The 14,873-nt window shown below is 44.2% G+C and overlaps 1 protein-coding gene across 3 annotated transcripts in view; it reads right to left on the bottom strand.

Annotated features, from left to right (window-relative positions):
- Window positions 1–14,873, bottom strand: part of ntm (neurotrimin) — a 639,130-nt gene that overhangs the window by 49,011 nt on the left and 575,246 nt on the right. The window lies entirely within an intron of this gene.

Here is a 14,873-nt window from a genome sequence, read left to right on the forward strand (position 1 = left end):
TGGAGGAGCTATAATCGAGGAACCAGCAGACCATCCTCCGATGAAATCCTCAGACACTCGCCCCGCCCCCTTACTGTGTATCGCTCACTGATTGGACGATGCAGTGCATGCACTGATCTGATGCTTCTTGACATGAGAGCAGTTTCCCAGCGGAGTGAAGAAAACACATGAAACTCACGGGAGTCACTCCTCAGTTTATACCGTGTTTTGTTTCAATTAATGTTTCATTTAGTTACAAATATGTGACATGTCTGAACAACAAAGTGGTCAAAAATCATTTTATTCATTTTATGGAAACATTTTCATGATCGCTTTTTTTGTTTTATATTTTCATTTATTGTCATTTCCATTCAGTCAGTCATTAAGTGCTATTAAAATGTTAATGTGCTACATATCCACACAAACAAACAAAGTGTGCAATCCAATGAATGTTAATCTAACTGGGTTTTGATAGATAACATATCTCTTTTTCTTCTCTCAATTATTTTATTTCTATTGTGCACTCTAATCAATATTCGTTTATACATTTTAAGAATGGCATTTATCTTTTTTGAAAATGAGTTCTTATTTGATTTAATGTATTTGGGTCTACAACAGATGATACAGTGTCAGTAAATGTGTACTAACAGTGGCTGGGGTGTGTGTGGAAATAACGGGGACAGAGCTGCTAGGCTTGTTTGAGACACATTGCGGCTCGCCTCGAAAGTAGACGAGAGTAGCCGATCGCAGCCGGGGGAGGTCTCAAAAAGCTCGCCTGAAGTCGGACAGCTCGGAGACGGCTTCTTCATCTTCTTCTTCTTCTCTCGGTTTTTTGGCGGATTGCAAACAACTTTAAGGTGCATACCGCCACCTCCGGAGTCGGCTTGACTCGGTTTGCATTTATAAAGAATGCACAAATGTGTTTAATCGTTAATGTCAGATATGTACTAAGTAAATACATTAGTTCCTGCTCAAGATTAGATTCAACTTTATTGTTATTGCACATATTACAGGTACTGAGACAACAAAATGCTTCTCAGGTGCAACAAGCAGTGAAGTGGAAAGTAATGTACACAATCTACAGAATAACATATAGAATGAATTGAATGATGAATAAACAGTGGGGTATGAATACACTAGATATCAGCCTGTGAGCAGTATGAACAGTGTGTATGAATATGCTAAGATATATAAAGTATGAAAACGGTAAGCAGTATAGTATAAAATATATAGATATTAATTTCATGATGATAAACATTGTGGAACAATGATGACAAATGGGAATGGATGTGGCGACGTAAAACTGACACAAAACAACAACAAACTTTTGCCAGCCAATTGGAGAGTTTCATCAGCAGCACGTGGTAAAAACCACCAATGAGCGCTCAGCTGGAGATACCAGCGAGCCGTTTCCCATCAAGCATTTCGCTTCCGCAGCTCGTGGAGAGCAACTGCGCCAACTCGCCTCGCCTCGCTCTCAAGGCTGCGGGCGTCTTTGTCCCGCGAGATTTCAAAGTCTCATGTGGGCGAGCCTCCAGAGCAAGTCGGACAAAATGACTAACCATCATGCAACGCACTAGCAAGACGTTGATCGCAACTGCGCAGGTCTGCGCAGGTCTTGCTTGTCTCAAACAAGCCTGCTGTCAGACGAACAGCTGTGCGGCGTCAGCACAAACGGACGTCGCTTCACGTAACGCCCCGGAGGAAAGGACGTCCCATTGCTCTTAAAACTCATTTCCCTGCTTCTCGTGGTTTACTTGCGTCCCTCCGTGCTTCCCCGTTTAAAGATATGAGAACTCCTCTCCTCTGAGCGGTCATATTAAAGCGACGTCCGTTCCATATTACGTCGCAACAGCTGCATCAGCTGTCGAGTGTTTTGTCATAGCGTTGTATTTTATAATCTCTGTTAGATCAGCTGAACATAGTTCCCCCACATATTTACTTTGAATTCATTGAGAGTGCGGTATAATGAGACAATAACAGGCTACAGATGCGGACACACACACACAAATATATTTATATCAATATATTGTGGTGACCACCTATTTAACCACTGGTACATAATTCAATCATGGAACTACAGGTTGGGGGTATTGTTCCGCACGGACACTAATGCCTACTGTACCTCCGGGGCATATACTGTGTCCTCCTTCCTTTATCTCTCTCTTGTCTATTCAAACTGCAAGCCAGCAACATGTCCTTTTCTGCTCCTCATTAAAGTTCCCTTTTGCACCTTCGATGCACCGCCTCTGACTCCATATCTCTCGGCACTACACTGGTGACCCCGACAAGTCTCGAGAAGTTTCCGAGATTGGACCGAACACGGCTAGAGAGGCCGTTTTTCGCAAACTGCCGGAGAATTTTGGGGACGTCCGTGGCTGCCACGTGCACACGGACTGAGGCTCGGTGCGCCCCTCACGGAATGGCTGAGGACGTTGCTCGTCATTCCCCCATCGTCTCGGCACTGGAAGACAGCAAGACTTCCGACTACAAGGAGACGATGCACGACCTGCTAGGTACGGAAGACCCCGACTTCTACTTCATGGAACTGTTTCTTCGGGACATGCGGCTGCGTGTCCAGGCTGCGCTAGCTAACACGGCTCGTGTTGAGCCCTGTGCTTTAGCCGAAGAAGCTGACCGGTTCTTCCTGGCCGCCCGGCAATTTACCCCTGAGGTGCTGGCCACTGCGCGCAGCGGCACCTTCCCTGGTGGGGGCACGCCGCCTAGCAGAGGCTCTGGGGCTGACGACATCGACTAATGGCTTCCGGCTAGCGGCCGTCGACACCAGCTAACAGCTAACAGCTAACCACTACAGCTAACGGCTAGCAGCTACCGACGGCTAACAACGACAGCTAACAGCTAACAACGGCTAACAGCTAACGACAACTAGCAGCTACCGACGGCTAACAACGACAGCTAACAACGGCTGACAGCTAACGACAACTAGCAGCTAACGACAACTAGCAGCTACCGACGGCTAACAACGACAGCTAACAACGGCTAACAGCTAACGACAACTGGCAGCGGCAGCTAACGGCTAGCAACGGCAGCTAACGGCTAACGACGGCTAGCAGCTAACGGCTAACGACGGCTAGCAGCTAACGGATAACAATGATGACTGACGGCTAACAGCGGCAGCTAACGGCTAGCAACTAACGACGTGTTGACATCTGACTGTTAACAATTTTTTTTCCGGTGCCGGAGAGGAGGTTCGACCAGCCGGTTGACCTCATGTGGACACTCTCATCTTTTTCACCACCTCGACGGCGGTTCCAGACGCCACTCACGGTATCATCGACGCCTGGGTGGTGCACTCCTGGACCCCGTCTCGCCTCGACAGTTCCGGACGTCGCCCATGCTCCATCGGCCCATGGGTGGCACGCTCCGGGACCCTGTCTGGCCTCTCCTGCCTTCCGGGGATATCCAGACGCCACTCACGTTCATCGACGCCTGGGTGGCACACTCCTGGACCCCCTCTCACCTCGACAGTTCCGGACGTCGCCCATGCTCCATCGGCCCATGGGTGGCGCGCTCCGGGACCCTGTCTGGCCTCTCCTGCTTCCCGGTGATGCCTCAGCACCTGCTGAGGACTTCATGCCCGCCGCCGCGGCACGTCTGCCTGCTCTCCTGCTTCCCGGAGATACCTCGACACCTGCCGAGGACTTCGTGCCCGCCGCCGTTGCACGTCTGCCTGCGGCCGGGTTGCGCTCCTTCCTCCCAGGGGGACTGCTCCTCTCTTCCGGGGATACCTCGACGCCTGCCGAGGACTTCATGCCCGCCGCCGTTGTGCGTCTGCCAGCGGCCGGGTTGCCCTCTTTCCTGCTGGGTTCTCCGCAACACCTAGTGCGGCCCCCTTACGACGGCCCGCCCCCGGTGTGGGTGCCCTCGCCCTCGTTAGGGACCCTGCCCTCTCCTGCGGCCCCCTTTCGTGGCCCGTTCCATGGCCCGGTCCTCACCTGCGGCCCCACTCTCCTCGGCCCTTGTGGTGCTTCCTCCACGGACTGTCCGCCGCATCTGCGCACTGTAGGCCTACCACACACACCTACACACTGTACAACACGCACCTACACACTGTACAACACACATACCTACGCACTATACAACACACACACCTACACATTGTACCACACACACACCTACACACTGTACAACACACACCTACACCCTGTACAACACACACACCTACACACTGTACCACACACACACACACCTACACACTGTACCACACACACTTACAGCTCCTAAAGCATAATCAGGCTACAGCCGTTGTGTATTTTATTATGTGAAGCACTAAATGGTCTTAGAACAATATGGACTCTTAGTTTGTAGATATCTACTAAACTAAAGCAAATAAAGAGAGTAGGTCTGTTATACTGAGTGATATATATTATACACACTGCTCTGCTTTCTGCACCTCACAGCTGTTCTCTCTGGAAACATCACGTTGCGATGAAAGCAGTTAATAAAATAATATCCATGCAGAGCTGTCATTGGCTGAGATTAGGGTGACCAGATCCCAACAAACCAAATGTGGGACAAGGAGTATGGTTGTGTGGGACAATGTGGGACACCCTCTCAACCCCCGGAAAAAAAAAACGTAACAAATATATAACAACTGAGCAGAAAGTGAAGTCAAAATGCAGTTTTTTAATAAAGAAAAGTAAACTAAGGCTAACCAAGGCAGCAGGCATTATTCACTTTAAGTGTTTAGAAATGCATCTTCTTAATTCAACTAGTGTATTACCTGTACAAGTAGGCACAACATAAATTAATAGATAGAATAAAACCAACACTGGCCAGGAGGGAACAGAAACATAATAATACATAAAATAAAATAGCTTTCAGTTTTGTCCATCACAGCAACAGAAGGTGGGCCCCCACACAGTGTGTGGGCTATTTTGTCACCTAGAACCACTGGTGTCTTTGACTCTGTCAAACAACTCTCCACAGAGGCAGGGGCAAGCACATCTGTTATTATGGACGCTGCTTTTGTACGACCACATGACATTTTCTTTACTATCTCAGAGTCTGGAAAAATGGTCGGCGCTAGCTTGTTACCAGTCATTTGACCGGTATGAATGGGAGTGTTGCACTGTATGGTAAACACTGGTTATTTCGGCTGCTGTTACCTTTGTCTGAGTGGCCATCATTTTTCGGTTTGAGTAGGAATGTCTCCATAGAGTGGGATGTCTCTTTTTGAGCGACACGTTTCTTGTGAGAATCGCATTCTCTGTGTCTTTTGACGTCGTATTTTTGACTGCCATGTGAAATTAAAAAATTACTCTTGCAAAGATTGCAATACTCTCTGAGAGTCGCCCTGCACTGGCTTCACCCACGGGTAAGTGTCTTCCCAGTCTTTGTTGTATGTGCATCTTCTTTTCTTCTTAGCTGTAGTTTCAGTTTCCTCCATTTTCCATAACCTGCTGCGTCGCCTGCGTTCGTTGTTGTTGTTTGGCGGGGTGGGGGGTGAGGGGGGTGGGGGGGTGTGTGTGAGTGAGTTACTCTCATTGGTTAACACTTGACCAGCACCCGCCGTGTGTTACAGTTTGATTGACAGCAAACACAGCCCCCTGATGATAGCATTCCCTGCTTTCTCAACAGCCATTGGATGAATCTGATTTTAAAGAAAAGCGTTTTAGCCAATCAAAATGAAATATGCGGGACATCGTCTCAATTTGCGGGACGCACCAAAAGTCGTGAAAATGCTGTGCAGTCCCGCGCAAAGCGGGACATCTGGTCACCCTAGCTGAGATAAGTCCGGCCGTGCGTCACGCCTCCACCATTCCCGGAAATGCATCCGCGAAGGAGCCGTGGAGGAACCATCAGTGTCTCCTCGGTTAGAGCTCCTCCAGAGAGCCTCCTCGATGCTCGGGCTGCAGTCGGATAGTTTAAAAATCAGCTCATAAGTTCTAACCCTATCGTCTATTCCTTGACCTCTGAGTGAAACGTCACGGGGTTAAGGGATAGTGGATAGGAGAATTCAAAAGGACTTAGGAGAAGAGGCTGCGGTACTTTAGAGAATCCGAATGCACTTTCACTATCCGACGTGTTTATGATGCGCCAGCGGACGTCATTGTGTGCGTCTGCTGCTGTGGGGAAACTATGGAAACCACAGTTTTCTATACAGCGGACTACAACATGGATGTTCAATAAGAACGAGGGACTCATCTAGAGACTCTGCACCGTGCTCTGATGCTGCTGCTTTGCTTTATGAACGAGGACAACAGAGAAACATATTCTTCATGACCAAAGTTGGGATTGAAATAAAAAAGGAAAGTGAAACGTATGCTCGTCACCCTCTCCCTCCGGTCCACATTAATACAAATGATCCCAATACGTATGATTGTATGAACTAAATATCTTAAAATCAATACAGATGTATTTATTATAAACGTTAGTCCTTAACATCTATCACTGTGTATATCACCATTCAAACATCTTTTAAAAGTTGAACAAACCCCACACAGCTCAGTGAAGACTGTGAGATGTTGACTTTATTTGATCATTTCAGTAAAAACTATCGTTCATATTTCTCTCTTTGATTATAATACTGACGAACGTTCAAAACAAAGCACTTTGGCTACTTACCACCTATGTTTTAAAAAGCTTAATAAGCACCGTAACTTTCATGATATCATTTCTCCGTCATAATCGTTTTTTTCCGTGAACGGCCGACTGTTGAGTGACAGCAAATGCTGCGGCTGCAAGGCATTGTGGGGCAGCATTTTCGCTTCTCCTGTCGGTAAGGGAGGTCCAGTGGTTCCTAAGCTAAAGGAGGTTATAAAGGAAGTTTGAAACCTCCTTTCCTATCATTCTCATCATTCTAGAGAATTCGAACGGCACTTATCATGGCTGCCACTGAGGGACTTCCGGGTCATTTCACTCCTTTAGGAAGGTTCCTAAGCTAAATGGACTATTCGACTTCAGCCCAGGTCCTCGAAGTGAATTTAGAGAAATGAGATGTCCTTCAACATGGCGCGCTGAAATTCATTTCCGGGTCACTACCGGAGGACCGAGGAGTCGAGGAGGGGACATTTGAGTATTGAGAAGCCTCTTCTGAGTCCCCACGAGTCTGCAGGAAGTGAAGGAAGTTCCCTTGATTCAGTGAGTCAGGATTTGCGAATCTGAGTCTGCTGTTGACTCGTGCATGTTGAGTCTGCCTGGATCTCTGGATCTCTGGATCTGCTACAGTTACGGCTCTTAGTCCGCACGAGTCTGCAGGAAGTTTCACTGATCCGCGTCCCCTGAGACAAACGATAACTTCTGGCAGCTATCTTGCTAAAGGCTAGGCAGATGGACTGGGGAACGTTGTACTGTGATTTTACATGTTAGAAGGAGAGTAGCGAGTGACGCAATTTATAGTTTTCGTTTGTACGTCACCAGAAGTAGGACTCAAATCATTTTTAAATCTTTTAACATGTTAACTGGTTTTTCTGAACACAATATGACTTTAGTCGCCAGGAAACTAACCAATAAGCGTTTTAGCCCTTCCGTCAGGAAATATGAATCCTGTGGAATCCCCAAAAACAAATATGAGACCTTTACAAATGCTGTTGAACAGATTACATGATGGGAAGATATTTTGCCTGGAATAGACCATGAAGAAGACAGTAAAATGTTCTTAAAAACGTTAGAGAGGACAATTAACAACTTCAACTGCAAAATCAAGCATAGAAATAACAAACACACTGTCCCTTGGATAAATGAAGATATTTTCAGACTAATGAAAGAACGTGATCTAGTCTTAAAAACTGCAATCAAAACTAAATTAAGCCATGACAGAAGTCATTTTACTATGCTTAGGAATAAAGTTTTAAAGAAATTAAGGAAAGGTAAGGCAGATTTTTTTTAAACTATAAAGACAAGGCAGGAGGTAATTTGAAACTGACCTGGGACCAGTTAAAAACATTAACTGGTAATCAACATAGGCAGGGAAAGAAAACAGTTTGAACTTAAAGTAATGGGAAGCTTATAAACACTCCAGGCGATGTAGCTGAAGTTTTAAATCACAATTTTATTGATCCTGTTGCTAACATTGCACAGTGTTTTTCTCCAGACTGCACAAGTACAATTAATACAATGGAGCCAGCTTTCAGCTTAAGAAACACAACTGAAGCAGAAGTTAAAAGAGTAATTAAATCCCTTAAACCATCTAAAGCAAAGGATATATTTGGTATGGATGCAGTTATGCTCAAAGACCTCAGTAGAACTCTTTCTCATCCTATTGCCAATATCATCAACCTCTCATTCTGTCAAGGAATGTTTCCAAATGTCTGGAAGCCGGCTGTAGTTATCCCAATCTTTAAAGGTGGACTCCCAATGTCTACCAATAACTACAGGCCAATTAGTATCCTTCCTACAGTATCAAAAGTCATTGAAAAACGTGTAGCTGAACAAATGATTAATCATCTGAATGACAGTGCTTTTTCTCTGCATCCAATGCAATTTGGCTTTAGGGACAAATACTCTACAGAAACAGCCAACTGTTTCTTCACAGAACAAATCAAATCCAAAATGGATAGAGGTGGTGTTGTAGGAGCAGTGTTTCTCGACTTAAAGAAGGCCTTTGACACTGTTAATCACAACAAACTCATATCTAAGCTATCCAGAATGAACTTCTCCACACTAACACTTAAATGGATAGAATCATATTTGTTCAACCGTTCTCAGTATGTCAGAGTACAGAATAAGATAAGATGGACTTGTATTAATCCCTCGTGGGGAAATGGTTTCTCTGCAGTTGACCGATCCTAGTGTTAGGAGCAGTGTGCTGCCATTTTGAACGGCGCCCGGGGAGCAGTGTGGGGAACGGTGCCTTGCTCAGGGACACCTCGGTAGCACTTGGTCTTGCCGGGACTTGAACTGGTGACCTTCCAGTTGCCAAGCCAAGTCCCTATCAACTTCACCAGCACCGCCCACTAATCAATAATCAATCATCTAATCTCCAGCTGTCCACAGGTGTCCCACAAGGGTCAATTATGGGTCTCTTGTTATTTTAATTGTATATAAACGACTTACCATCGATATGTCCTGACACAAACATCCAAATGTATGCTGATGATACTGTCATGTATGTTCACGGAGGCAGTCTGACACAAGTGGCTCATGAACTGACGAACAAGATGGTTCATGTAACAGCTTGGTTGGAGCAATGCTGTCTGCAACTAAATGTCAGTAAAACTGTATGTATGTTCTTCACCAAAACCAAGTCCTCCTGCGTTGAGCCAGATGTGTTTGTGTCCGGGGAGAGGCTACAGGTGGTCTCACAGTACACATACCTGGGGGTCTTCATTGATTCAAGACTCAGGTGAGAAAGGTCTGCAACAGGGTCAAATGCAGTCTGTCCAGTCAACAGAGACATGTGCATGCACCCTATGGTTCTATCTCACATCACATACTGCTTAACAACCTGCTCACATGCCGCACAACCACTCTTAAACCCCTGGAATCATTATACAAACAAACACTTCCAATAGTAGATAAGAAATCAGTCTATTCTCATCATTGCCCAACACTGACAAAATACAACTTGTTGAGCTGGGAAAATGTAATGAGATATGCAAATGCAGCCTCATGTACAAAATAATACACGGCCTTACCTCACCTCCGCTCAGACTTTTTATCACCATACGCACACCTGTAACTAGGTCAACAAGAGCAGACTGCCTTGTTCCATTAAGGAAGAGTTCATTCAGCCAATCTTCTGTTTCCTTTAAAGCTGCACAACAGTGGAACTCCATCCCAGTAAAGATTAGAGAACAAAACACCTGCAGTTTATTCAAATCTAACTTAAAAACATGGTTAGTGGAAAGTCAGCTCTGTCAACACTGACACAATGTGCACTTTACAACGCTATGCTTTATGCTTTGACCTGTTGCTATCTGTCTGCTTTGTGAATATGTATTTTTGTTTTGTTTTTATATATGCTTTTATCATAATATAAGCATCTATGTTGAATGTTGTTTTACTGATTGTATTTACCTGTCATTTGAAGAGACATTTGTTTTTAGGACGCCAAGAAACCCAGAGATTATGGAATCAAACAAATAAATAAAAGCAAGGATAATTGTGTGTTATTGGTGAGTAAATAACAGTGTGTTATCTAGAAAAGAATAACAAATTAGAAGGAAACAAATATTTAAAAAAATACAGATTTCAGTATTCTGAGGCTCTGAGCCCCATTTCTTTTCCTCACAGACGGCAACAAAAGTCCGACATTATACAATTGAAAATAAAAACAATAATCGTGGCTTGATATTGAGTAAGAACATGTTTTTATGAACCCCACAGCTATGGGCTATCCGGTCTTCCAAGACCCGAACGGACAAAACGTGGTGGATCATATGCACGCAAAACTCGGCCTCAGAACTCAATGGGAATGGTTAGCGTATCATATGCACACAAAATCGGACTTCTGCGTATCTATTGCATTTACACGCATTTCCAAAGTGTAAAGTCGTGTCATTTGTACGCAGACTGAAGAGAGTGGGTTGATATAAATATAGAGCGTTAGAGACTAGCTGGTGAACACAGTGGAGCATCTCGCGGCTAAAGATCAGATATTTCCCTGCGGAGTCTGATAAAGGGGAGTAAATATCAGACATACTGTATGTTGGCCTGGTGACAGATGAATATTCATGTTGCTCTATATGTGTTGCAAAATGGCCTAACATTTGAAAGGGATGATATGTGTTCATACTCTGTTTAAAGCCCCTAATGTGGTTAAATATCTGTTTTATATTTTTAACGGTCCAAAACTGTCAGTTTTGTTTTTTTATTAATGTTCTGATGGTGTGGCAGGACAGCAATGTAGTACCTTGTTAACAACACACACTTTTTTAAATGTGAAATCTGTAGACATAATACATTTATTAAAGTCAACGTTTTGGATTGTTGGTGTAACAATGTTATTATAAAATGCATTAGAGTATTCCACTGTACATTATTTCATTTTACATTAATGATGTATTAGTTTACTACAAGTGGCCTGGGACTTGACATGTCCATGCAAACAACTATACTAAAGATGCATATAACAATACATCCTTTAAAAAATGCAATCTGCAGGTAACTGGCATGTTAGCTGAGTGAGGTGAATGTTGCTTGAACATTTTATTTTTGATGAGTGTGATATCTCAATCGCTCAATGAAGCTTTGTGGTCCACACAGCTGGCTCTGTTCTGCCCTCAGCTGTGATGTCACCCTGCACACGGCTACCATTAGGCTCAGAGAACTGTCGCCCGCTTTGCATTTTCACGGCAAAGCATGATTCATTAAGTTCACAACAATGCTGTTTTCCTTCAAATACCCAGAATCTCTGGATGACGTGAAATAATTTCACCTGTTTCCAAAGCAGTGTTTCTTGTTAGGACCTCCTCGGGACTACTGATGGAGACACAATTGATTGAAAATAAATTCTTAAAGCATGTTCTGATATATTGAGTTTGGACTGTCTGCCTTGCAAACTGGAGCGGCGGCATAAATGTATTGATTTGACAGGGCTCGCTGCTTCTCAGGCTCCATCTTCACATCCACTGTGCATGAGAGGGATGTGTAGAACTGTGCAGTCCTTAACCAAAGTCTGTGAAATACATCTCTAGAACAAAAGTTTGATTTCAAGGTTCATGATGTTCACAAAATACAAATTTCCAGAACATTTCCACATACATTATAGCCAGCTTTAGGAAGACGATAAGTTTATAGATGACGTCAAACAAAGTGCTTTGAAAAAAATCTACTCCAGTGCTAAAATATCATCATCAATTTTAAAGGGGTACAGAACAAATTGCTTCTCCAAGCAAAAGATCGATCTATAATACAGAGCACTCTGTTCGGGAACAATATTAACAGATCCATGGAGAGCTGCTGCAGGTGGAGACTGATGGTAACAATCAGAGAGTCAACTTGTGTGTGGACCACAGCCTTTGTTATGCTCTCCAATTGTTATAGATTGTCCAAGAATATAAAATGTTCTGATAACGAGCCAACAGAACTATTACTTTTAAATAAAATCATCTCCACAGAGATGGCACATATTTGGCAAGAAAACCAACGGTGAAAACAAATATAGAAAACACAAAACCTAAAAACAGATGAGATTCATGTTCTCACCAGAGGTCCTCTAACAAACAGTTTTACAAAAAAAGCATTAAAAAAGACTAGTTAATATTTTCAAACATCATTGTCATACAGGTAGTTACATTGTTTATTTTATATAACAGTGATAAACACTCTATTCATATTTTCAAAAACAAAGTTACACAGTGTGTACAGTCTACAATTATATAGTAAAGACAACTTGTCCTTTTTGTGATTATGAAAATGACAACTTGGAACATTTTACCTCCAAGGGCATCAACATCGAATGTCACAATCTTATGAAGGACCCAAATGCAGCACTTGAGAAACCAAGGAGTATCGGTAATGTGGTAACTAGGCAAAGTACGATCTGGCAACGGGTGTGTGTCTGGTGAGGGTTTAAATACTGGCAGGAAAACTAATGGGTGCAGTAGAGAAAGAGAGTGAGCAAAAACGTAGGAGTGAGACAGATAGGTGAGACAAGTGAATGGAAAACTAGGTGAATGATGGAGCAGACTGTGACATCGAAAGCCTTTCTCAAATCATCGATTGGCTGAGACCAAAGACTATTGAGTTGACTGAATAATACATCGATCATATTCTCTTCTGCATTTTGAGGGAGAAATAAACCCGAATTATATGGAAAACAATAATACAATCAATTTGCTAAGGAATACATATATTTCTTTTTCCAAATGTATCTTTGGAAAATACACACTTTTAACTCCCACTGCAGTCACATCACAACACATACTGTATCTTAATAAAAGGCTATATTGCAAAGCCCTATAGCTTACATTGAATCACAATGTTTTTTTCAATCTTGTTTTCTTTTATGTCAAATGCTAACATTTATAAGTTTTGTTCACGATAATATCTGTGCAGCTATGGTATGGTTAAGGTTAAGCATAACTACCTGGGCAGAGTGAGGGACAAACAGTCTGATGTTGAATGCAGGGCAGGATCTATTCAGCACACTGAACAAATGACCCACCTTTTTCTCAAGGACATACACTAGCACTGATGCCCCTTTCACACCAGCGCCTTTTCAGCTCCGGCTCGGAGCTAGAGCCTGAAAAGCGCCGGGTTTTCCAGTTCACACCGGAGCGGCGCCGGCTCTTAGCTCCGGAATCCGCTTCATTTCCAGCTCCAAAAAATTGTCGGTCCAGAGGCAAGAGCTTTGGAGCTAAGAGGTGACGTCGCTTACGTCTCTCTTACGTCGAGGCGTGCAGGAAACTAAACCCACCTCCCATGGGTCGACTGTTATGCCTGCCTACAAGCAGTAGTGCTTATAAACACACTTTATAAAGTCAGGCAACACTAACCAGGCTTCGTGTGATTCTGTTTATTTGTACCTTACTTTGACCATCCGTTCACTGTTATCGATCATTGTGGAGAGACGCAGACGTGTTGTTTTGTTGCAGCTATCGGATGCAAGTAGTCAGTTTAGCTTCGGTTGCTATGCCAACATCACCCGTTTGATACCAGAGAAACTTTCTTAACAGCGTTGTGATGCCAAACAGCGTCAATCCAGACTGACACACATTCACTTAGGCTAAGGGGAACTGGGGATATGCATCAGCTGCTTGTGTGAGTCGGACAGTGAATACTTTAGAGCGGCCGCTGCAGTGTGAGCTAACCGGGAGCTAACGGGAGAATAAACTCCCGTGGAAGAGCAGCACTGCAGCGGTCGGTAAATGCTGCAGAAACACATTAATAAACAATGAACCACGGCACTCTGGAGCAAAGTATAAGGTTGGAGAAGTCGTTATTCAATTTATTCTGGCTTCGTGTGATTAAAAGCAACACGATCATCGACCCGACGCAGTTGTTGTTGTTGTGAGCTGCCGTAATGGCTGCCGTTGGGGGGCAAATCAGCGATGTAAACGGTGACGTCATGACGCAGCAAGGGCAGCTCTGGGGCGCCAGTGGGCGGTGTGCACAGAGCGGGAGCTGAAAAGGGAAACCGGAGCTGAACCAGAAAAGCTCCCGCTCGGAACTAGAAACTGAAAAGCGCTGGTGTGAAAGCCGCACGAGTGTAAGCACTGGATCAGATGTAGGACCCTTCAGTATGTGCATATTTCACTGCTGGACTGTTTGTTTACCAGCCTGATACTCTGACAGCAGAGGTGTGTGTTCTCGCCTCTGACTCATCTCACACCTCCTCAATTCTCTTAAGCATCACTCCACTTTGTTTCTCTCTGTATGTGTTTGAATGAGATTCAAACACACAGACATGGCATGTGTCCTGAACTCACAGAGCAGTGCTGGGCTGCTTTAGAAAGGGTTCATCTCCTGGTCAGTGCAATGGATACTGTAGTAACAACTAATGACTTATTCAATGAATATAGAGGAGGATTATGGGAGGAGTATTGTAATAGGGTGTTTTTGAAATATTTTAAGCAAAGCCATTGCAAACTTATAACATCTCAAACCTTAATGATTTTATCCACAATGGTCTGATTGACTTTGCTGTTTCCCCTAGCCTTTAGCATTCTCCATGGGTGAATTTAAATGATGTGCAGGGTTTCCCACACAGACTATACTTGGGCGGGCCGCCCAGGTATATTAACGGCCACCCAAGTATATTTCGCGACCCATTTAGGTTTTGTTTTTTTTTCGTCCGTGACCACGACGCCATCTGCGATCGATTAACTTGTGGACAATGATCCCTCGCTCCCTTACACTGATCTCGCCTCCTTCTGGCCTGTTAAGTGGCCTGCCTCACACAGGGTGACTGGCTGTCCACATGATGTGGCCTGCCGACATTGCCACTGTCATACAGATCATAAATCAAAGCCCTTGATTGGTCTCTG

The sequence above is a fragment of the Pseudochaenichthys georgianus genome, chromosome 14, assembly GCF_902827115.2.
Source record: "Pseudochaenichthys georgianus chromosome 14, fPseGeo1.2, whole genome shotgun sequence".
NCBI classification, from domain to species: Eukaryota; Metazoa; Chordata; class Actinopteri; order Perciformes; family Channichthyidae; genus Pseudochaenichthys; species Pseudochaenichthys georgianus.